The following is a 25,450-nucleotide window of genomic DNA, read 5'->3' as shown; positions in this document are numbered from 1 at the left end:
GCCACCGCACACTTCCAAACCCTGAGGATGTCTGGAAACAGAGCCCTTTGCTAACAGTGCTGGAGGTAATGGTGGGGTACAGATAAAGAGCATTATCAATACTCAGTAGCAAGCATTTGATAGCTCTGGTGTTTAAATCACAGCACCTGCGCCATTGTAAATCATACAAAATTATGGTTGGGATGAAAATCCTGACTATTCTTAATGGAATACCAGTTTCTGAAGTGACACCAACTCTGACTCTTACAAGCTTGTAAAATTGGCAGGTCATGTTTATATTCTGCAAGTCTTGATCCCACTAACTTAAAATGGAGCCCACAGATTATCCCACAAAGGATTAGAAATGATATACGTAAAGTGTCTAACAAAGTGCCTGGTATATAGTACAGTCCCAGACAGTGCAAATCATTTTTCATTAGTGTGTACTCATTCATTCTTACTGGTTAACCAGTTCCTCAGTTCCTGAGGGTAGGCATTGAGCACCACACTAGCAGTTAAAAAGAAGCTCAGAGAATCATCAGCTTTCTCTCCACTTCTGGACTGTCATTCTTGACAGTGACACAGAGTTCCTGCCATCAATACACACTGGGAGCAGCATCTGCAGGGTCTGGGAGAATCCCTGCACCTTGCACATATGCACCAGCAAGGTTTGTACTGCAGCTAACCTCCAGCACCAAAAATAAGTGACCGAGTGTGCATCTTTACCCAACAAGCACATCATAAGAAGATCTTCTCCCTCCTAAGGCTGTTTATTAACACCTGACTCTCAACGTTTCTGTAGTCTCCGCCATCTAGAAAAGCCCATAGAGGATGCTCAACAAGTATATTTGACTAAATAAATGAATGAACAAAGAGATGAAGTGAGTTGATCACATCTTGCAGATAAGGGTTTCTCAACTTTGGCACTGCTGATATTTTGGGTGAAATAATCCATTGTTGTAGGGGATTAACTATGCATTACTGGGTGCTGAGTAGCAGCCACTAGATGCCAGTAGCACCTCCCCAATTATGAGAATAAATATGTCTCCAGACATTGCCAAATGACCCCATGGTGAGGAAATTGTCCCCTAACTAGGAACCACTGCTCTAGAACAGAGGTCTTCAACTCTGGCTGCATATGAGAATAACTTAGGAAGACTTTCAAAAAATTCAATGCTTAGGCCACACTACAAACCAACTAAATCAGACACTTGGGGTGGCATCTAGTCATTGGTATTTTCCTGAAGGCCCCAGGTATTCAAATGTGCAGCCAAACACTGAGAACCACTCCTCTAGCTGCTTGCTACTGAAGCTCCGGTCCATGGACTGGCAGCTGGGCCTTGCCGCAAAGCCTGTCAGATATTCAGAATCTCAGACCCCACCCTGGACCTACTTCATTAGTCGGATTCTTGGCAGGAGACAGAAACCACGCAGATTATTTCAACAGTGAGAATTTCATATAAAGAACTGTCAACTAGGAAGCAGGATCCAGATAGTGGCGCAGGGAGATCTTGAGCTCACATCCACCCATGGACACACCAGAAGTACAATTGCATATAGAACAACAAACTGAAGACTAGCAGAAAAGATTTGACACAATCAAGGATGTAAAGAAAAAGCCACATCAAGATGGATAAGCTGGTGGAGATGCAGTCTAATCAGGATCCACACCCCTAGCGCAGTGACCCACAAACAGGAGGAATATCACAATTGGAGCAGCCCTCACAAGGCCCGCATGAGGCTTCCCACCCTGGGGAACCTGCACCAAGAAGGCACACCTCCGTAACACCCAGCTTTGCAAACCAACAGGGCTTATGTCCAGGAGAGCTGGAGGGCAGCAGGAAAGCGAGACTCTGCTCTGAAAGGGCGCCCACAGTCTCGTTCTCCCAGGGTCCCAGCGCAGAGGCAGCAATATGAAAAGCACTGGGCCATACAGGAAAGAAACTCATTGACAAGTCTCAGGGAATGTGCTGGGAGGGCAGAGATCCGTTGGGACATTCTCCAGGAAAGGAAGCACAGTGGGCGCCATTTTTGTCACTCCCCTCCTGCCTAGCTGGCTCCGCACTGGTGGGAACTACTGCTGCCAACACCCTCCATCCCCAGCGCTAGAGCTACCTGCCCAGCTGGGTGCCCTCCTGCAGGCTCGCCCCACCCGGTACACCTTCCCCTCCATACACACCCAGTGGGAGGGCCTCAGTGGGCACCAGAAAGAAATGAAATAGAGACTGTAAAGGCTTTGGAAAAGATCAATGGAACCGAGAGTTGAGTCTTCGAAAAGGAAAATAAAATTGATAAACCTTGTGCCAGACTCATATGGGAAAAAAGAGAGGGCCCAAATAAATAAAATCACAAATGAAAGAAGTTAGAATGGATACTCAGAAATATAAAAAATCATAAGAGATTAGTACAGACAACTCTGTGCCTACAAATGAGACAACCTAGAAGAAGTGGATAAATCCCTAGAAATGTGCAATCTTTCAAGGCTGAATCAAGAAGAAATCGAATGCCTGAATGGACCCGTCACTATTAATGAAATTGAATCAGTAATCAAAAAACTCTCAAGAAGCAAAAGTCCAAGACCAGATAAAATAGGCAAGATATGGAAGAAAACTAAGTGTTCATCAGCAGATGAATGGACAAAAAAGTGTGGTCCATATATACAATAAATATTACTCAGCTACAGAAAAGAATGAAATCTTGTCGTTTGCAACAACATAGCTGACCTAGAGGGTATTACGCTAAGTGAAGTAAGTCAGAGAACGACAAATCCCATATGATTTCACTTATATGTGGAGTCTGGAAAACAAAACAAAGGAAAGAAAACAAGCAAAACAGAAGCAAACTCATAAATAAAGAGAACTGGTGGTTGCTAGAAGTGGGGGCGTGGGGGTGGGCAAAATAGGTGAAGGGACTTAAAAGGTACAAACTTCTACTTACAAAATACGTAAATTATGGGGATGTAATGTACAGCATAGGGAACAATTAATAAAATTTTAAAACCTTTGTATGGTTGACAGATGGTAATAGATTTATCATGGTGATTACTTCATAATGTATATAAATATGGAAGCCCTATATTGTGCACCTGAACCTAATAAGAATATTTAATGCCAACTACACGTTCATAAAAAACTTATTTTAAAGAAAGAATTGTTAAGCATAAAGTTTTAACTATGTAGTTAAAAGAGTAAAAATAAACTCTAGTATATCAGGGTGATGGTAACTGCAGAAAGCTGCTACCGCCCATAGGTTTAGGGGAATAAAGGAAAGAGGTTGGAATCCCTGGGAAGGGAGTCGCCTGTCTAGTGCTGGGCTCTCTGAAGGGCATGATGAAGTTCATCCTGAGAGTGTTGGGAAAACTGGACACTCAAAGTTGCTGCAACAGGAAGATATTGAGGCAGCACGCCCACAGGAGCAGAAAGCAGACAAATCCCTCTCCCTCCTCCACTTTGCAGTCTCCCCCTAGCGCCTCCTACTGGAAATGCCTGGCACAGAGCCAGCTGGCCAAGCACAAACGTGGCTTGGAGAGACCAGCCCCAGCAACCCAAAGCTGAGCTTGGAAGGGTGGGTTTGGAATTGACAGACATTAGCTTAATAATGGGCACATCTAGTGCGTCAGAATCTGCATTTCAGCAAGAGCCGCAAAGGACTGCCACGCACATTATAGTGTGAGAAGTGAGTGCATCTTTAGAGGCTGTCACTTCTTTTATCAATCCCGCCTTCGGAACAAGTTACCTCAAGTCAGTCAGTAGCCTGGCAGCAACCCCGACTTAAAATAATCACAATTCACTCCCTAACACCAGCGATACAAAGAACTACTTTATTGTGGTTTATCATCTTACATGTAAAGAGTATTTTCAATGGGAGGAAGAAATGAATTCAGTCTCTGTGTTCTCTTAAAAGCTAAGTATTTCCTTGTCTGTTTTTCCTCTTCTATTTCGAAATATTACAAAAAAAAGCAAACTGTCATCCTTTTGTTTTCACGTCCCTCCTTAAAGGGCTGAGCAAATTCAAAAACTTCCACTGTGCAGTTCGCAGTAACAAAACAGGGACCCCCCCAAGGAGCCTCTGAATCCTTTAACTCACCCAGGGACAGTGAGTCTGGGAATTGAGTATTTCTTTCCCACACAGACACCGCAGCTCCTCTGAGAGAAAACCTTGCTAGGAAGAGTTTTCAGTGACCTCACTTTTCCAGGCATCTGGCAAATGTGCCCCATTCACCACAAGGGATACCCGGTGGGAGAGCATGGCAGCTAGGTGCCCACACATGCACACAGCTGAAGAAAGTAAGTGGTCAGCAAACATCCTTCAGAGCATCAATCAGCCTGTTCCCAAAAGATTCACCTTGGCACAGCCAGCACATTCCCAGCAGGTTTGCCAACCTGCCTGGTACGCTTCTGCCACCCAGTGGATGTTCCTAACTCTCAAACTGAGATGTAAAGCCTAGTATTTGGAATTTATTCAGAGCTTAAATATAATTGTTCCTGAAAATTTCCAATCCTTTTAACAAATGCATGGAAAATTCACATAAAATGGAATATATTCACAAGTGTGGGTTGGCGTAAGCTATGTATGCATACATATTTAATTTTATATGAATGGAAATTTATTGTATGCTTTCATAATGAGAACACAATTCATATGAAAGTGGGAATGAAAATAACCTTTTTCCAATGTGAGGAGATTCTTCATAGTTTAAAGATACACTAAGCAGGTCACAGTTCCAGTTCCATACATGTGCACATTTTTAGTTCCAAACATTACAAATTCTCTTTTAACTTTTTACATGAAGTAAAAAAATAGTAAGTATTGTAAGAAGTGTCAATGATTTTGATTCAAAGGTTTGCATTTGTGTTAAAGGCTTGCCAAAATAAAATGAGTTTATAAGAATGTTTTGCTAATGTATAGGGTGATTTTCCTCACAAGTTTTACTGGTCATGAATTCTGAGATATAAGTCCTTTAAAACTATCCATGGCATATGACATATAGGAACTTGTTATTTGAGTGTGGGTGAGTAATCTAATGGATAAATATGCTGGTAAAAATATTATATAACATTCTTCAGAGAACAACCAAAGAGGTGTAACTCACAATAATCATACATTTACTATGTAGACACTAGAAGACCAGGCATCCTATATTTAAAGGAAAAAAATCTCAGTGTTAAAAACTATCTTATAAATTATTAACTTTTAATAATATATATATTAATTTTTGATATTTAATGAAAAAGCATGAGATTGTAGATAAAAACTCCTCTGAAATTTTCATTTCCATAGGCAGCTCTGACTCACTTGCTAACAAACATGTTATAGAAATCCGGCTCTTGATTTAAAAAGAAATATCAGAGAAATCTAAGACATTATGAAAATAGATAAGACACATGAAAGCTGATTATTTGGATTTTTAAATTTCACTAAAACAAGTGAAAAATTACATGACAATTTCCAAACAGTTGGTTAATTATACGAAACGCATTCAGGCATGAGAAACTTTGATGGAAAGTGGAAAGGTTATTATTGTGTTAAGTTTCAACCGAACGTGAACTGTAACAGCTGATAGGCGCTGGTTCCTTTTGGAATTTATCCTGGTTCATTGCAGGGCATATGGTGAAAACTGCGTGTGGTGAGTCAAGCTCAATTAAAATAAAACCAGGAAATTAATTTGAAATGGCAATTTAGTTGAACCAGAACTGGACCCAAATTGTTTTGTTACTCCACCGATCATGATCACTCCAAAGTCCTCTCTTGGCTTCACTAAACTGAATAAGGCTATCATTACAATTATAGTCTGATATTGAATCACACAAGAAGGCAAGACTGAACTGAATAGCAATTCTCTGCTACCTTTGTGAGTTTACTGCAATGTGTGAGGGCTTAACTATTTTTTGCCCTTTTAGCCAAAATTTAAAAATCAATCAATAAAAAAATTGCATAGAACAAGACTTTTAAAGGGTCAAGAAACAAAACATTTCAGATACATGGTTTGCAGATATTTTCTCCCATTCCCTAGGCTGCCTTTTCAGGTTATTTGTTCTTTTTTGCTATGGAGTTGCAGGAGTTAAGCCTATGTTTTTTGGATATTAAAAGAGTTGTTCAATGATATAAAGGTTCAGTTAATGCTAGATGAATAAGTTCTAAGAGATCTGCTGTATAACATAGTGCCTACAATAGTTAACATAAACTATTGTACACTTCAAAAAGTTAAGAGGGTAGATCTTCTGTTAAGTATTCTTACTACCAAGAAAAAAATGGGACACAAGGAACCTCTGGAAAGTGTTGCATGTGTCTATCACCGTAACCTTGGTGACGGCATCATGGGTGTTTGCATATGTCCAAACTCATCAAATTGCCCACATTAAATATGTGCAGTTCTTTGTATATCAATTATGTCTTGATAAGGTTGTTTTATAAAAAAAAATTATATATATCCAGAGATCACATAAAGGATCTTCAAATGAAAAGTAATTTCCTATTCTTCCTTTTTTTGAGTTTACAGAAAATTGAGCAGGAATTAGTTTCCCGTATTAACCTCTTGCATTAGTGAGCTACATTGGTTACAATGATGAATTATTGACCTATTATTACTCATATAGGCCAAAATTTACTTTAGGGTTCATTTTTTGTGTTGTACATTCTATAAGTTTGGAAAAATGTATAATGAATAACACATATCCACTATTACAGTATCATACAGATGAGTTTCACTGCCCTAAAAATCCACTGTACTCTGCCTGTTTATCCCTTCCTCTCCCCCTTGAATACCTAGAAACTACAGATCTTTTTTCTGTCTCCATATATTTTCCCTTTCTAGGATGTCATGTAGTTGTACTCATGCATACGCAGCCTTTTAAGATGGGCTTCTTTTTATGTTACACATTTAAGGTCCCTCTATGTCTTTTTGTGGTTTGATAGCTCATTTCTTTGTATCATTGAATAACATTCTATTGCCTGAATGTACCACAGTTCATTTATACATTCATCTACTGAAGGGTATCTTCGTCACTTCCAGGTTTTGGCAATTATGAAAAAAGCTGCTCTAAATATCCATGTGCAGGTATTAGTGGACATACATTTTCAGGTCCTTTGGGTAAATACCAAGGAGCACAATTCCTGGACCATACAATAAGAATATGTTTAGTTTTCTAAGAAACTGCCGAACTCTCTTTCAAAGAGGCTATACCATTTTGCATTCCCACCACCAATGAACTAGACTTCCTGTTGCTCCACATCCTCACTAGCATTTGGTGTTATCAGTGTTTCAGATTTTGGCCATTCTGATAGGTATAGAGTAGTATCTCATTGTTGTTTTAATTTACAGTTCCCTAAATGAAAAATAATGTTGATCATCTCCTTGTATGTTTACCTTCTTTGGTGAAGTGTCTGTTCAGATCTGCTCATGTTTTGAAATTCAAAACATTGGATCGTTTGTTTTCTTGAAGTTTGAACAATGTTTTTTGTATATTTCAGATATACAGCCCTTTATCAGATATATGTTTCACAAAGACTTTCTCCCACTAGGTGGCTTATCTTTTCACTCTCTTAAAAGCATCTTTCACAAAGCACAAGTTTTTTATTTTAATGAAGTCCACCTTCTCATTTTTTTCTTTCACGGACCAAGCCTTGGTATCATGTCTAAAAAGTCATCACCAAAGCCACGGTTACCTGGATTTTCTCCTATGCTGTCTTCTACGAGTTTTACAGATTTCATTTTACATTTAGGTCATTTACATTTAGATAATGACAAAATGATCCCTTTTGAGTTAATTTTTGTGAAAATCTATCTTCTAGAATCTTCTTTTCTCACAGGATATCTGTTAATTCTGGGACCATTTGTTGAAAAGACTATCCTTTCTCCATTGAATTGTCTTTGTTCCTTTGTCAAAGATCAAAACTATATTTGCATGTTTCTCTCTATCTGGGCTCTCTCTCTATTATACACATTTTTTTCCACCAATAGCACACTGTTTTGATTATTGTAGCTTTATTGTAAGTTTGGAAGTTCAGTCATGGAAGTCCTCCAACTTAGATTTTCTCCTTCAATATTTTACTGGCTATTCCAAGCCTTTGGCCTCTTTATATAAACTTTAGAATAGGGCTGTCAATATCTACCAAACAGCTTGCTGGGGTTTTGATTGAGCTTGCACTGGATCAACTTGGGAAGAACAGACAACTTAATACTGAATTTTTCTATCCCTGTACATGGAATATCTCCCCATTTATTTAAACCTTCTTTGATTTCATTCATCACAGTGTTGTAGTTTTCCTCAAATAGATCTTAGAAATATCTTGTTATACTATTTTTCTCTTCTTTCTTCCTTTTTTTTTTTGTCGTTAATATAAATGGCATGTTTTCAGTTTCAAATTTCAATTGTTCATTGCTGGTATACGGGAAAGCAATTGCCTTTTGTATATTAACCTTGTGTCCTATAACTTTACTATAATTGCTTATTTGTTCCAGGAATTTTTATGTTGACTTTTGGGGATTATCTACATAGCCAATCATGTCATCTATGAATAAAGACAGTTTTATTTTTCCTTTCTAATTGGCATAACTTAGATTTTCTCTTTCTTGTCTTACTGGATGAACAAGAACTTATACTTTGGTGTTGAATAAAAGTAGTGAGAGGAACATTTTTGTCTTTTTTCCTGATCTTAGTGGGAAAGCATTTGTTTTTCACTATTAAGTATGCTGTTGGCTATAGAATTTTTGTAGCGTTCTTTATCAGGTCGAGAATGTTCCCTTCTGTTCCAAGTTTGCTGAGATCTTGTTTTGTTTTAATATAAACATTAGTATGTTTCCACATTAAACTAAATAAAATCTCTCTTGAAACACAGCTGGCAATAAGTTATCTTTTCTTGTCTAACCGAAAACTTCTAAAGTTAAATAGGTTCAATTAAGTAGTAATAGCACTTTCCAGTCTTCAGTGAAAACTATATTTAAGCAAAATAACCTTCCAATCCTCTCATTCAAAATCACATCTTTAAACCATTGTGTATACAAATGATTTAAAAATTTTGTCCATGAGCTTAGCCATGCCTCTAATTACTTCAATGCATCTAATAATATTTTTAAACTATTATTATGTTCCCTCTAATTTTCTTGATTCACACATAGGTGCCATGTGTAATAAAGAACCAAAGGAAATTTCATTATCTCTTTCACTGGCTCCAGACTGTTGACAGAGACACTGTACTCTGTGTGTCTCCTTGACACAGCATTTTGATTGTTTCTACATTACGGTAAACCAACATTTGGGAAGGAGTATACCGCACATGGATGGCCAGATTTGAAAACTTCATGCAAAATTCCCAGAATACTAACCACCAAGAAGAGTTTCTCTGGAACAAGAAACTACTTTACATTTTGCCCTCAGAAGAGTATTCATAAGTGTCCGTAGAATTAGAATACTTGAAAAATGCCTTACCTCAGGCACTAAATATATAAAACAGATTACAGGAATGAAAATACGGCACATCTTATCATAGTAAAGATGGGCATCAAAAATGATCTGTTATCCTTAGGCCCTTGGTCTCTGACAGCCATAGGAAGGCTCAACCTAGGCTATTACCATCTCTGAGGTATCTGAGGCCCCCTTGACTATGTACCCACTTCTTGAATTTTCCCAGTCAGCAGAACTCTTATTGTATACAGCCCACTGCTACATTAAACTGCCAATCTCCCACAGAGGTCCACTATGGAGCCCAGATATTTTTCTAATTCTTAACGGGGGGAGGAATTAAAAACAGTCCAAAAGGACAACATAGAAAAATGACTGAACACAAATCAACTTACAATGAACTTGACTTATGTAGAATGGATAAAACTGTGGACCAGTGAAACTACTTTCTGTCATTCTCTGCCCTTCAATGTCATCTCAGTAAATTTCTCTCAAAACCTGAAAATCTCAGAATTTTCTCCTATTTATTTCATTGTTTTGTTTATTCTCCTCATCTTTAATCAGGTGAAACTTGAGATTACTTTTCACTGACTTTAAAATTTGATTATTAGCCAACTGGCCTTATAAAGATGGGCAGGTCCCTGTTGGTGGACCAACATATATATTTTTACTTTGAAATGCTCTGTCATATAGTGAAATAATTCCAACATATATATTTTTACTTTGAAATGCTTTGTCATATTGTGAAAAAAAAGAATAATTAAGAATAGTTAAGATATTTACCCTGATTTGATTGTAATTTCTTTCTATTTGACTCCATAGGCAACAATTGTTATAACCCTAACCAAAGTATAACTTATTTTTTTATTTATGGCAATCTGAAAATTAAAGTCCTTTAAAAAAAAGCTTGATGTATAATGATAATAAAGTGAGAATATTGGAAAGTAGAAATAAGTCATACACAGTGAAGTTATAGCTCTCAAAAGGTCATGACATTGTAGACTGATGGCCTCTAAATACCATTTGTATGACTCAGAATTTGTCCTTTGAACAACTGAACATTATGTTACAGTTAGGGTTTAAAAATTGAGAGCCTTCTGTTACTTTATCCTGTGGTTAGGCCCCAATTCTTCACTGCTTATTCTTCAGGGGTGTGCATATCCCCAGACCTGCAGAAGGGGCATCTAGAAGTCAGTGTAACCCTAAGAAGGAGTCAGAATATCTGGCTGTAACACTCAAGAGTGTGAGCAAATTTTTTGGTTATCCTGAGATTCATCTTCTATTATGGAAACTATATGGAAACTAAGAGAAAAGAAATCTCTTGCATGTGATAGTCACCAAGAAGATAAACAGAATGGAGCGATCCTCACCAAGTCTAAAGGCAAGGAAGGCTATAGCCACAGTTCAAAGAGGAGCCAGTGGTAAGTAGAACTAATATAAGCCAAGGGGTTTGGACAGCAGCACACAGCTTAGAGATACATTTGACTAGTAGACTTAACAGAATTTGACTTTGACTGAATCAAGTGAGGTAGGGAGGAGTCAGGTACATTTCCAGGTTTCTGTCTTGGGCAACTGCACACTGAGGGCACCTTTTAGCGGGAGAGTGAGCGTAGGACATGGAGTGGATTTGACAGTGGCATGGCGAAAGCTTGGGAGTTAAGGGCAGCTGAGTTTGCTGTGCCTTTAGGAAACCTACGTGTGCAATTAGAAGCTGGATATATGGTCTGAAGATGAAGGAGAAATTATCTGAAAACATATATGGGGAATGAAGACACTACCATACCCTTAGCCCTGAGTCTAGGAGGTAGGTGGGTGGGTGGTATAATTCAAGGAAGAACCAAGCTTTAAGTAAGGAAAGGAAGGGAAGCAAATCTTTAGAAAAAAAGTTGAGGATTTGGGACAAATGCTGTTAGTCAAACTCTTGCTCAGCTCAGCTATAGATAAAATTATCATCTTCATTAATATCAACAAGAGACCAGAAGCCAACTCCTAACCCTCTCTTCTTTCCTCTATTTATATTTGTTCTTTTGGAAATATCTGACATAGTTTTATAACATTAGTTTATGCAAAAATATGGTATTCAATTTTTAAAGTACAAACTAGAACCTCTTTTTATAAATTAATAATGTCAAAGCTTGAAGGGACCTTAAAAATCATGTAACTCCTTGAAACAACTCCTATTTCAAAGTCATAACATTAATGAATAGATTTCTATACCATCATAGTTAACAGAATCCAATAAATTCTTCATTTGTCGCTTAAGGTAAAACCTCATCTTTTATATCTAGGAGCGGGGCACCAACCTGAAAGGCAAAAACGTTGGCTTCTTGTGTCTAAACAGGTACTTTGTTTTTCATGCAATGCTTCAGGAATTCGCGTGTCATCCTTGTGAGGGGCCAGGCCAGTCTTCTCTATATCCAAATTTAGTATATATGCCACTGAAGCAAGAACTGAACGGGCACTTTTTAGTTTTTTGACCTTTAATAATTCATTTAATCCAGAGACTTCAGGGCTCAAACGTGAAGCTGAATTAAATCATGCCTAAATCAGAAACTGATTTTACTTATTCCTCCAGATATTTAACTTGTATATTTATGGATAAAGTACTGTGACCTAGGTCCACTGAATGGATAACTTAGCTCTGGTTCTTGGTGGTTAAAGACAAAAGACAGAAAGTAATGGCAGAAAGATAGAGGCAAATGTAGATTATATATGATTTAAAAATAATAAAATCATCCCCCTCCTCCAGCCTAGCCAAGTCTAATAATGTACACTTTTGTTGTGATATTTTATATATATTGGAAGCTTATTTACAATCATTGTATACAGGCATATATGAAAATATGGGATTTTAGTGCCCAAAAGAAATAGCTCTATTTTCATATTTTGTGAAACCACAATTTATATGGCTTCTTATTTTCTGATCAGATTTTAATCTTCAATAATTTCTTATTTCTCAGTTCTAGTTTTGGCTTCACTTATTATTCTGATGAGAAATTTTCCCTCAGAATGCCCCCTAATCCTAGAAGTCTCCATGCTCCTTCTCAAACTGGATTATATAGTTCTTATTTTAACATTATTTAGTATGTTCCTAAAATGAAAGGGAGTAGAGCCTGGGGTTGTTTTACTCATAGTTCTTCTTCAGTTAAGGTCTCTCTTTCTTGCCCTAAAAATTAAAAAAAAATGCACATATTGTTTTAACTCTACTTGCAATCTCATACATTTCCACTTTGTAAACTATTTTCTAACATATGAATTGAAGCAATAGGAAAATTAAACAAGGCTGGCTAGCTTAGCATTTTCTATATTTAGCTGTTAGGTTTTTTTCCTTCAGTACCAAAGTCCACATAAGGTACAAAAAAAAAAAAAAAAAGACAGTAAATGTTAGGAAGATTATGAAGCCGCCAAAATGTGCAGGAAGCCAACATGAATATGAGGAAATTCATTAACAAATCTGCCCAAATGTGTTTATAAATGATTACATTTATTGATAAAATTATGTGACTCCGGAACTTGCTTGAAAATAATCAGGGCTGGGGTGGAGGTGGGCAGGGATGGCGAGTAGCTTACAGACTGAAACAAGGTAGCTCATGGGCTGATAGTTGTTCAAGCTGGGTGATGGGTACATGGGGTCTGTTATAAGATCCTTTCTACTGGTGTGTATGTTTAAACTTTGTACAGTAAGATGTTACTAAATGCTTAATTTTTTAAATAACTAAACTGGATATTTTCTATCCTGGAATGTCTTTATTTTTTTTTCATTACTAGAGTAAATTGCTCTACTCACTTAATTTAGCATTCAGATTCTCAGTCGCACTAGCCACGTGTCAAGTGCTCAGTAGCCACACATGGTTAGTGGGTGTTTATTGGACAGGATAGAGACAGAACATTTCCTTCATTACAGAAAATCCTATTGGGCAGCCTGGCTTTAGATTCTGATGAGTGGCACTAATTTCTGTCGTTCTCCTGGTATATGATATGTTTTTGAATCGCTAGCTTGGCCAGGGTGGAGGCAAGAGGGATGGGACAGATGCAGCAGCTTCCATCTGACCAATTGCTGATTAGTCGTGCTCAGCCTTGTGTTATCAACCCAGGACGTACATTAGAATGGACCAGGGAGTTTTTAAAAATACTGATACCAAGCCCCATCCAAATCAACTGAATCAGACTCTCTAGAAGAAGAGTTTGAGTATCAGTATTTTTAATGCCCTCCATATAACTCTTTAATAGCATCAGTACTGATCAAAAATTTTATTTAAGTGTAAATATTCTGGTATTGGAAAGCTCTTTCTTTTTATTCTTATAAAAGTTACTTGGAGCCCATTTACAAATACATAATTGCAGGCAGAATAACGTGTCTGACTAGTTAGGGAAGTCTTCTGGCAAAAACCTTACCATCTAATGCTAAGTGGTATGTCCAGAACAAATGAAGAAATACATATTCAATGATTTATGTATTTAATATTACTATTGTTTATATTGTTAAAGAATACTTAAAATACACTATAGAAACATGTATTTACATTGATATATATGTTAAATTTCTTACCTTTAACCAGAAATGTTTGATTATTTGGTCCATGAGCACACATTAGGGGTAGATATTTAAAATATGGGTTTTAGTCCCTGGCACAGATGGAGCAAATTAACAGAGACTTAACTCACAAAATCCAGGAATTATAAACATCTATTAGTTATAAAATGATGTGACACGGGTTTAGCAATGAAATGCCAATGTGATTTTTTTTTATTTATTGAGGTATAATTGACCCACTGTATCAGTTTCTCATGTACCACATAATGATTTGACATTAATATACATTGTGAAATGATGAGCCCACTAAGTCAAGTTATTATCTGTTACCTTATAATGTTGATACAATATTATTGACTGTATTCCTGGGCAACGTATTTTAAAAACACCTTTTCCATAAGGAGAAAACTTCCCCAAATCCTAATGCTAGCCCATCAAACACTAATTCACAGAGTACAATGATTCTTTTCCTAGCCAAAACAAACGCTCAAAGATGGTGAGTAAAAAGAATAAACCAAAGATTTCAATTCTTGGACTATCAAGTAGAAACTAGTTCCAGGATATGAGTTGTTACATTAGAACATTTATTTGAAAACATGTGTTCTTGACGTAACGATGGGAGCTGTCCGAGCTGAGCCTTTCAGCAGGGAGTCCCTTGCGACCTGCCGTGCCACCCAACTTACTTTAATTCTTTCTCTAGTTCCTTAGCAGATAAACAATGAAAAGGAGAAAGAACACTGAGAGGCATGCCACTGGTGCCCTTCATAATGGAGGCTACAGATAAATTACAATCCATATTCTCATGAGTGGGTTAGACATTTTTGACCAAGTAATTTTCCTTCAAATGATCTGTGGTATAGTTCTAGAAAGGTATAATGGAGTTTTTGTATAACAGAGTTATAGTCTATTTTTGAAAACAGCAGTTATTTAATGTGGTTATAGCTGTGCAAATATGTTTTATACAGATATATGTATGTGTTATATATATGTATATGTATTATCAAGTATAATTAATAATAATAATTAAAATATACATACATGTCTGTGAAACAGCGGACCACAAGATATTGAAACTGAGGGCTTTGGTTTTTAAAAAACTTGTTCTTGAAAAACTTTAGCTCAACAAGCACTTATTAGGACCCCTTATTAAGCATTGTACTGAAGCTTGACTCTATTTTGAGGAGCAAATAAGGAAGATAGACATGTAACTACAAAGTAGTGGGTCCAACAGCAGAGGAATGTTCAGTACTTCATGTTAGCGCAAAGGGAGGGCACCTAGCCTAGTGTCATATCAGGAAGGCTTCTTGGAGGGGATGATGCCTTAACTATGCCTTTAAAGACTGAGTAATTATAAGCATTATTCTTGCTGAATGAGAGTGAGGGCTGGAGTTTGGAGGAATGGTGAGTAGTGGACAGAAGAAAGAGCACAATGAACTGATGAGATTTTATGTGAACAGGGACTATAAAAAAATCGGCAAACCTGGAATATGACATATGCTGTAAAGATGACTGCAGATGAGGCTGGAAGAAAAGGCACAGTCTAGACTGCAAGGAGCATAAGCACCTCTTTTCAGAGACTGAACTTACCCCTTCATAACTGCTCACAGTTGCACTCGATTATTCAGTCTAGCTGTAGTAGAGAGATTTAAGTGGGCAAACAATGAAAGCAGAGAGATGAGTTAAAAGGTTAATGCAAGCAAGCAATGAAGAGATTGTGAACTACAGTAATAATGACATTAGGGAAGGAGAGAAAGGATGGAGTCTGGGATTATTTTGGTAATAAAAAAAGACAGAAATTGATGATTGATTCAGTAAGGGAGAAGGGGGAGAAGAAAGAATTCAGACTGACTCCCAACTTTCTTGCTTGGGTGCCTGGAAAGATGTTGGTATTTCTGGGTTAGGGAATGATGAGTTTGAGTAAGAACAGCCAATGGATGAAAACTTCTAAGGAAGGAAGAGTCCGCAATGGCAAAACCATCAGAAAAGTCCGTAAGGAGGTTGAAGTCACAGCCTCCCGTACTAGCAAGACTGGCCACATGGCACATGTCTGTAACTTTTGTGGCTACTAAAGGCGCTTGGTAAATCCCCACTGATTTCTTAGGGTTTTTCCAGGTGGGGTGGCGGAGAAGGATGCCGCTGAGAGGCTGGGGGTAGAGGACTAGCGCGGCCAAGGCACAGGGAGGAAGGATTTCCGGTCTCAGAATTACACAGACCTTAGTCTGAGTTGTCGTTCCGTCCCTTACAAAGATGGCGAGTTGCCCTTTGAGTTTTAGTTTCCAAAATTTGCAAAATTACATGAAATAATGATAGTAGGGTGCCAGCATGATCAGTTACTCGCTGTGTCCTCACATGACAGAGAGAGCTCTCTCCCTCTTCCTCTTGTATAAGGGGCAAGTCCCACCCTACGACCTCCCTTAACCTTAACTATGTCTTTATAGGCTCATCTCCACACTGGGAATTAGGGCTTCAAAATATGAATTGGGGGAGGACACGATCAGCCCATAGCACAGCCATTCCAGTCCCTGATAGAAAGGAAGTGGATATGCCCCAAGCGAAGCACCCTCATAACCTAGTCTTTGAGTAAGAAAGACCATCTGAGGTTAGAAACATGGATGGAGTCATTGCCTTATTGAGACCTTTTTCTCCTCTCTTCTGCTTTGCCCAGAAATAATGTTCTGGAATCAGTAAAGAAGATAATGTTTTTTAATTTGTATTATTTTCCTAAAAAAGAAGAGCGTATATCCTCCTTCTCCTTCAAACAACTGATGGATTCATTTTCCTTTTGAGTATCTCACCTTTTTTCTTGCTCACATCCTGGACCTTGGGCCTCTCCCCCTGTGAACTACCTGCAGAAGCTTGGCCAAGGTATTTAGATCATGGAGGGAGGTTGTTTTCTCAACTGTAAATTGACTAGGTTGAATTCAATGGTCTTAAACTTCACTCTATTCCTAATTATATAATTCTAACAATATTGAAAAGCTTTAAGGTTCTACATCCTTGGCTTCCATAGTCTCCAACTCAGGATCTTCTATTAGAATATGATGGGCCTAGTTTGTAATTTTCCAGTGATAAGAAATAGATAGATATCGTGATATTATGGCTTTTACTCCATGCACTCTCTAAATCAAACAGAAGCAAAGTTTCCCTTACAACTTTGAATTCGTGCACGAGGTTGCTTTCTACACGGGGCAGTAGAGTAACTGTAAAGCCAAGAGCGAACCACAAGAGGGCAGCACAATGACATAGATTCTTCAGTAATCTGGCATTTCATCCTTTAGTGGATTACTTGTAACCATGGTGTAAATACTTGAAACTGAGTGCTAGCGGTTTACGTGGTGCCTCTGCAAACACAAACTACATAACTAAAAAAAAAATCAGTGCAACTGGGAATTATCCAATACCAGAGTGATAAATGTAGACATTTTGACTCCTTATAAACATGGTAAATGCATGAATATAAACTCACACTGACTTATTTCCTTTTTTCCCAGATGTCTCATTATACAATACAGAAAAACTACATTTGATTCCTTTCTAAAGAACAGTACCTCATGAAGCGGCCCTGACCAGGTCCCTGGGCTGGGTGCCTGTGACCTCCCCCTGTGACAGCCCTCCTCACGCCTCAGGCCCGCCCTCCTGCCCCTTCATCAGATCCCCCAAGATCCCGTAAGATTCCACACAAGATCCCATAAGCCTGGGCAACCAGCTGTGGGGTAACTTGATATAAAAACTCTATACAAACATGGCCAAGGATGGCTGGCTGCACCGATTAGATTTTCTCACTCTGAAATTTAAATTTAGAACTCTGGAGATAATCTGTCAGATGATTGCAGGAATATATGAGAAGGAAATAAAGAATGGTGATCTCTTATTCCTGCTTCTAAGGGTCTGCTAGACAGGCCCATCTTTAGATCTGGGTCTAATCTTTAATCTTTTCCTTTTCCAAACTACAGTTCCTCTTCTCTAGAGGGTGTTCCTAGCTTCCCTTGAGATTTCTCTCCCCCTCCCCCCTCTTCCCCACTCCCCAAACCCCCTTCCCTTCCCCTCTGCCTACCTCCCCCTGTTTTTACACATAGATCTTTTCCAGTTACCTGAATTAGGCTGACTGGGTTCTTTTTCTTTCCCCCTGAAAAGGGAGCTTAAAAGTACACCCATGGCAACAGCCATGTCATTGCTGACCAATGGGCTTTATGCACACGGTACTTCAAATGTTACTATATTGCAATTGCATAAGCAATGGAGTCATTCCATATCCTTGGAATGCAATGGAGTCCTGTGATAAATGTATCATGTTTACAGAGATAAACTGCAATTAAAAAACACATTATCAAACAGATTATTCTTAATTTTTAAAAAGAATTATAGTTAAATAAAAATACTCTGAGAGCTTTGATATTAAAAATTCTGAGTGGTAGACTGGGTCCAAACCGGAAGCCCAGACTAGTCCCTCAGCCACATTCTCTCTCCAGAAGTGTCAGGAGTTAAAGACTGCATGCTGTAGATTCATCTATCTTTTAAAAGAGTATATATCTAGTATTCACTCCACTAGCTACTATCCCATTTTGCGGGCCTATTTTTCAATAAAACCTCTTGAAATTGTCTGCACCTGTTGTCTGAAATTCCCCCTAAAACTGTTTTTTCTGAGGTCTTCTACATCAGAGTCAATGACAGTTCCATCCTTCCAAGTACTTGGTCGAAAAACAGAATCATTCTGATTCCACTCCTCCCTTCAAACTCCACATCTAATTCTTCAGAAAATCCTGTTCATTCTACCTCAAAACACACCTCACATTTAATCATTCTCTTCACCTTCTTCCCAGTCACCACCAGCTCTCTCCTTGATTAGGGCCATAGCCTCATATATGGTCCCCACGCCTCTCCTGCACTTCTCTTTTTCAACCCATGGTCTCATTTTAAAATAAGACCAAGGCACTTCTTAACTCAAAGCCCTCCTATGACTTCCTGTCTCATCCACAGTAAACATCGGATTGTCCATGATAACCCAAAGTACACACACACCCTTCTAACATTAACCTCTATTACTTCTCTTCCCCTCACTCCCTCCATTCCAGCCATACAGACTCCTCACTATTTTTACAACTCACCAGTCAGGACCCGCCTTCAGTTTTCCCATTTTCTGTTTCCTTTAGCTGGGAACCTCTTTCCTCTAATATCCACCTGGCTGGTGCCTTCACTTCTTTCAGACTTCTGCCCCATTGTCCCCATACCAGAAAAGCCTACCAAACCTTTACAAAACAGCAACACACTCTCCCCCAACACTCCACCCAGGACGCTCTTTCCCTTTTCTCTACTTTCTTGTATTTTTTTTCCAGAGCATTAACATCTTTGACTCACTGTATACCACTGAATTTTTAAATAATCAATTCATACTCAGTAAAATGTAAACTCCATCAGAGCAGAGACCTTCATTGGCTTTATTTACTGTTTTATCCCCAGTGGCCAGAACAGTGCCTGGTCATGGGGAGGTTTAATATATTTTAGTTGAAAGAGCACTAAATTTTACAGATGAGGAAATGAAATTTCATAGATTTCACATAATGTGGCTTATGCACTGAGAGTACAGAGCGGACAGAAACTGTAAAACTTCTAGTTAAACATAGATCTTCATCACAATATAGTTAGGAATCAATTTTCCATGGATCTTTCATGTTTTTGCACATCTGACAAGCAGATATATTGACTGCCCTTTGTTCCAGACCATATTTTTAAGGATATTTGTATACTTACCAGTCCTAAAAATAAGCAATTGTATCTCCCTCCAGATCAAAGGGCAGGCGTGCTTGTTGCCCATTATAAGAAATAGGATTCTCTAGTTCAGGGTTTCTCTCCTGTAACAAAACCTACCCTATAGGCACTAATATGGACTCAACACATTGGCCCCATAGAACTTTGGGCCAGGGGAACTCAAACCCCAAGATATGGGGCTTGCTGTTCTGTGAGTAACAAAGTCCTTTGTCTCTTACACAGAAGTTGTGTCATCTGCCATCATGGAAACTGTAGCAGGCTAATTTTTGAACTTGAAAGTAGATAAGAACTCAGACCCTTCACAGCTCTGGACAAACACCACACTACTGTTTCCAAGTACACCAAGCAAATCCTAGCAGTTTCTATCCCCGATTCCTAGAAGCCCTAAATTTACCACGATACTACATCTAGTTATCCCTTGTTCGATGTTTCTGTACAACTTATTCAGGTGGCTACAGATGAAAGGTTTGACCCTTTGCCTACGTTCATACTTAATACAAGGTGCCAGGTAAACCCTAAGCAATGTGTGGAGGCACAGATCAGTGTCATTCCTGGTGGACAGTCCAAGGCCACATACAGGCTTGTGCAGTGGACTGCAGTGGGAAGGGCCCCTGGGCACTGACTGCCGCTTGTGCCAGGGGTGGCTGGCAACCTCTCAGCCTCACAGTGCTCCGTGCTGGATGGCTCCCCGCATCCACTTTACTAGCCTGTGTCAAAGGGAGTCGAAAGCTTGCTTCTGAGTTCGCATCTGAGTCCCTCCACCGTATTATCCTTACAACTCAAGAAGTTGCCAACGTAGGGTTTTCTGCTTCAACCAAAACAGTCCCTATAATGAAGCAGAGTGAGGCCGACACTCCTCTTGGGGGTTGCTAAGCAATCTCTCGGTTCACTGGCCCTCAGCATGACATGAAAAGGATCCTAGACACCTGGACAAAAAAGTGGCAGTCACATGGAAGAGACCCATCCCCATCATTGATCAAAGAACATGAGCCAGAGCCAGATGCCTCACCACCGATGGACAGCCACGGACCTGCACCTCTCCCACTTTTATCACATTAATACAATAATTGAGACACTCTATATGACTGTGTCATTCTTCCAACAGAGATTTAATTAACATAGTTGTAATAATTTATTAAGAATTTTAACACAAAGCAAGAGCAATCTGGGGAAACATCCTTCTGTTTTAATGTCATATTTGATTAGACACGCTGTATCTTTCATTATCAAAGTTCTTCACATGTTTTAATTAAGTGCATATAGGCAAAATGAAAAGATAATTAAGTTTGAAACTCTGGATCTTCCTGAAAGTAATCCAGGGCAGTAATTTTGAATAATGGGATTCTTCAGTTAGCTTAAATTTACTATATTAAAAATATAATTTATTCCTAATTACAACCCATAAATAGAATTCGTGCCTCATATCGAATTTACCGTGTATCACAATTCTTCCAAGTGCTAAAGATACCTCAAGACAAATGCTGGGCATAGAAGCCACAGGGCATAAATATGCAAAGAAGTAAAAAACTAACCTTTTCAAACAATAAGGCTTCTCTCTCACTTACCAACTTTACATTTCCCTGTATGGCCCCGGAAGATGACTGGTTAGCCAGAGACGGGTAAGATTCCTCAAGGGAGGAACAACCTAAGACAGGCACAGTCACAGGGGGGCCATCAGGTGAGGAATTGGGGATCAACAGAGGTGAGGCTTAGAACCCCCCCTCCCCCGTTCTGAGAGAAATCTGCTGCATCCGTGGATGTTTTATTGCCCTTGTCTAGCTTGGATTAACACATAGTCTACAGGCACACACCTGATCATCTACATTTGCCCTCTTACAGCACTAAACTATGTTTTCTACCTTTATCTTGCATCTACCTACCACTTCAGCATTTTATTAAAAATAATAATAATAAAGAGAGAAATGTGGTATCCACATATAAATCAAGTATAAAAATCAAACGAATATTCATATTTGAACTGACTGTTTATAGTTCATAATGCATGATCAAAACCGAAAGTTTCTGTGATGACTGCCCTTGTACTGTTCACCATGTAACTTATTCACTATGTAAGAATTTGTTCTCCATGTAAGAACTTGTTCGTTATGCTTCAGAAGATTGGAGACTGACGAGAATTAGGCTTGGGGTGGATTAATGATTATACATTGAGCATTGAGTCCCCTATACAGAATTTTATTGTTGTTAACAACCATTTGATCAAAAAAAATATGAGAGATGCCCTCACAAAAAAATAAATAAATAAATAAATAAATAAATAAAGTACACACTTCCAATTGTAAAATAAGTAAGTAACAGGGATGTAATGTATAGCATAAGGAATATAGTCAAAATATTGTGACAACTTGGTATGGTGATAGCTGGTACCTAGAATTATCATGTATATAAATGTTCAATCACTGTGTTGTAGACCTGAAACTAATGTAATACTGTATGTCAACTACCTTTCAATAAAAAATAATTATCTAAAAAAATATATATATATATATAATTTACAATTCACATAGAGTAAGTAATTCAAACAACCTGGGAAATTATTTAAAAAGTGTTGAGTTAGAAGTAACAGGAAAATCACAGTTCTACATTTTAGGAAGTAGTTGCAACACAGACCCCAGATATTCACTGTTCCTCCCTTACATAAAACTACCCTCTTCCTCATTTCAGTAGGCTATCAAATCTTGCCAGAGGTAAGTTTCTAGAAACTAATCTAATTGTAATTCAGTGATATTGCATCACAATAATGTGATATAGCATCACAAATCAAAATGACAGCCCTGATTTTCTCTCTGGTTAGCAATCTTACATAGTGATCAATTGAAACAATCCTTAGAAATCTTCAGAACATTTATTGCTAACAAAATAGCTATGTTAAATAAGTTAGGAAATTCTGAAAAGCCTTTGATAAAGTCTATAAACTCATCTGTTAAAAACATATTTATTTTTACTTTGACTCAATAAGGAATGATGGTATATAACACAGGAATGACTTTCATGAAGGTTTCACATGAGCAACATTGTGGTTACTACATTCACCTATATTATCAAGCCCCCCACACACACCCCATGGCAGTCACTGTCCAACAGCATAGTAAGATGCTGTAGAGTGACTACTTGTCTTCTCTGTGCTATACTGCCTTCCCCATGCCCCCCCTACATTATGTGTGCTAATGATAATACCCCTTTATATATTTTGGATGTTAACCCCTTGTTGGATATGTCATTTACAAATATATTCTCCCATACTGTAGGATGACTTTTTGTGTCCTTTGCTGTACAGAAGCTTTTTAGTTTGATGTAGTCCCATTTGTTCATTTTTGCTTTTGTTTCCCTTGCCCAAGGAGATGTATTTGGGAAAAAGTTGCTCATATTTATATTCAAGAGATTTTTGACTATGATTTCTTCCAAGAGTTTTATGGTTTCATGACTTACATGCAGGTCTTTTACACATTTTGAGTTTACTTTTGTGTATAGAGTTAGACAGTAATCCAGTTTCATTCTTACATGTAGCTGTCCAGTTTTGCCAACACCAGTTGTTGAAAAGAATGTCATTTCCCCATTGTACATTCATGGCTCCTTTATCATATATTAATTGGCCATATATGTGTGGGTTTATATCTAGACTCTCTATTCTGTTCCATTAATCTATGGTTCTCTTCTTGTGCCACTACCAAATTGACTTGATTACTGTAGCTTTGTAGTGGAGCTTGAAGTCAGAGAGCATAATCCCCCACAGCTTTATTCTTCCTTCTCAGTATTGCTTTGGCTATTCAGGGTCTTTTGTGGTTCCATATGAATTTTACAACTACTTGTTCTAGTTTGTTGAAGAATGCTGAGGAATGACTTGGTTTTAATTCAGACTAGACATATAGACCTAAACCTACCCCCTAAAGTAACTTGCACTGGATACCTGGAATTGATAAGTGAGAGATCTTAACAGAAAAAGGAGACATTTTTACATTCCATTTACATATTTAGGAAATGGTTTGTGGAGACACAGGCATCATCAGAATGGATTTTTTCCCTTTTTTATATATAACCCAGTATGATCAAGTTAACATTCTAATTTATAGTAGATCATATAAAACATAAATCATATAAAATCTAATTTACTGTAGATCAAATAAAATTTGATTTAATCTTTTTTTGTGAACCTCTCTTTATATTATATATTGTTTTCAAACACTCCAAAACTCTGTAAATATTTTAAAAATTCAACAACTTGGTTTTAGGTGAGCTCTAGATTTCAGGAAGTTGAGCAGAAACAAACTATTATTATCTTATTTCATTAAATAAAAATAAATAAAAATGTGAGCCTCATGCCTACATGGTGTACAATGAATTTCATCAATAGAATAAAATGGTTTAGCCTAAGGAATAGAAGAGAATAAAGTAATAGATTCAGAAACAAGGAAATGGGCATTTTTCCAGAAACCAATACCTAGTGAAGGGGAAGATGAAGTGTAAGGACAATACCAGGTAACAGGTCAGCAGCTAGAAGCCCCCACAGAGAGGAGTCCAAGGCAGGACACAGTGACCTGAAGTCAGTGAGGCATGTAAAAAACATCAGAGACATGTAACCAGAAAATCTTAGGTCAGTCACTATCCTAAGAGCTACAGTTTCTTCAAAATGGAAATGGAAATGATAACAGTACTTGTCTCCTAGGATGGTTGCCAGGAATAATAAGATAGTCATCCATGCAATGCAATCAGCACAAGGCCTAGCTATGGAACCATCTCAGAGTGGGACTGACCCACTAGAGCTGACAGGAGTCACACTGGTAATCAGGAACCAGTGGAGTGTAAGAAACAGAGAACCAGTGGAGTGTAAGAAAAACCCTAAGTGTTGGGATCAGGTGGCCCCCGTGTACAGTTGGGAGTTGGGTCACTTGCTACCTGCAGAAAACACACATTTAGAAATACATATATATATTTTCCCACTCTCCAAAGAGCAAAAGTGACTTGGAAACTCAACCCAGTGGTTAACAATATAGAAATCTGTACAGCCTGCTTTCTGGTGATATTCACATCATTACTCCGATAATTCATTTTGTATGACTCATAATCACATAGTTTCAAGGAAGTGACTGAAGAATTAATATGAGTCATCTTTTCTAACAGCCCTAACTTTATGTAAGGTCTTTAAATCCTCGTTTGTCTAAATTAAGCAGATTCATTGCTTTCCAAACGTCACCAAAGGCCTAAACATTTTCTCATTAGCTCCTTAATTCCCTGCAGCTTCCCAGCTTGAATCATGAGGTTTAATAACTTCTCATCTAGAAAGATAATCACACGCCTTTCTTAACACAAATTAGGCTCTGCTTAGTATCAGACTTTGTGAAGTACTCCTTTTTATCTTCTACATGTGAAAACTCTCCTTTACTCTCTTATCCCTTAACTTGCAACACCAAATATGGAAAATAATTATTTGAATAGCTGCAGACAGTTGGCATTCTGATGAAACTGTAGCTCATGTTTTGCCTTTAGGAATAAACATTGTAAATGTTATTTTAAGGGGCTCATAATGTATCCCTCAAAATTCTTGAGTTATTTCTCAGATCTTTAGTCTGAATATAATAAAGTCAAAATAAATTGATAGTGATGGAAGTATATAAACTTTCTTCACAGAGACAGCTGCAAATACTTTCAAGGCCAACTATTTAAAAAATATGAGTTACTTCCAATTAAAAACTCTTAAGCATTCTAAAATCCATCCCAATTTAAATTTGATATGACAATAAGCGTACTGAATTCT

General features: G+C 37.9%; 1 pseudogene; it reads right to left on the bottom strand.

Annotated features, from left to right (window-relative positions):
- Nucleotides 1-11,729: 11,729 nt before the first annotated feature.
- Nucleotides 11,730-11,827, bottom strand: LOC118968387 (U6 spliceosomal RNA; annotated as a pseudogene).
- Nucleotides 11,828-25,450: the final 13,623 nt, after the last annotated feature.

This window comes from Manis javanica, chromosome 16 (genome assembly GCF_040802235.1).
Source record: "Manis javanica isolate MJ-LG chromosome 16, MJ_LKY, whole genome shotgun sequence".
Lineage (NCBI taxonomy): Eukaryota > Metazoa > Chordata > Mammalia > Pholidota > Manidae > Manis > Manis javanica.
The sequence above is the reverse complement of the archived record's forward strand: the minus strand, read 5'-3'. Positions and strand labels throughout refer to the sequence as shown.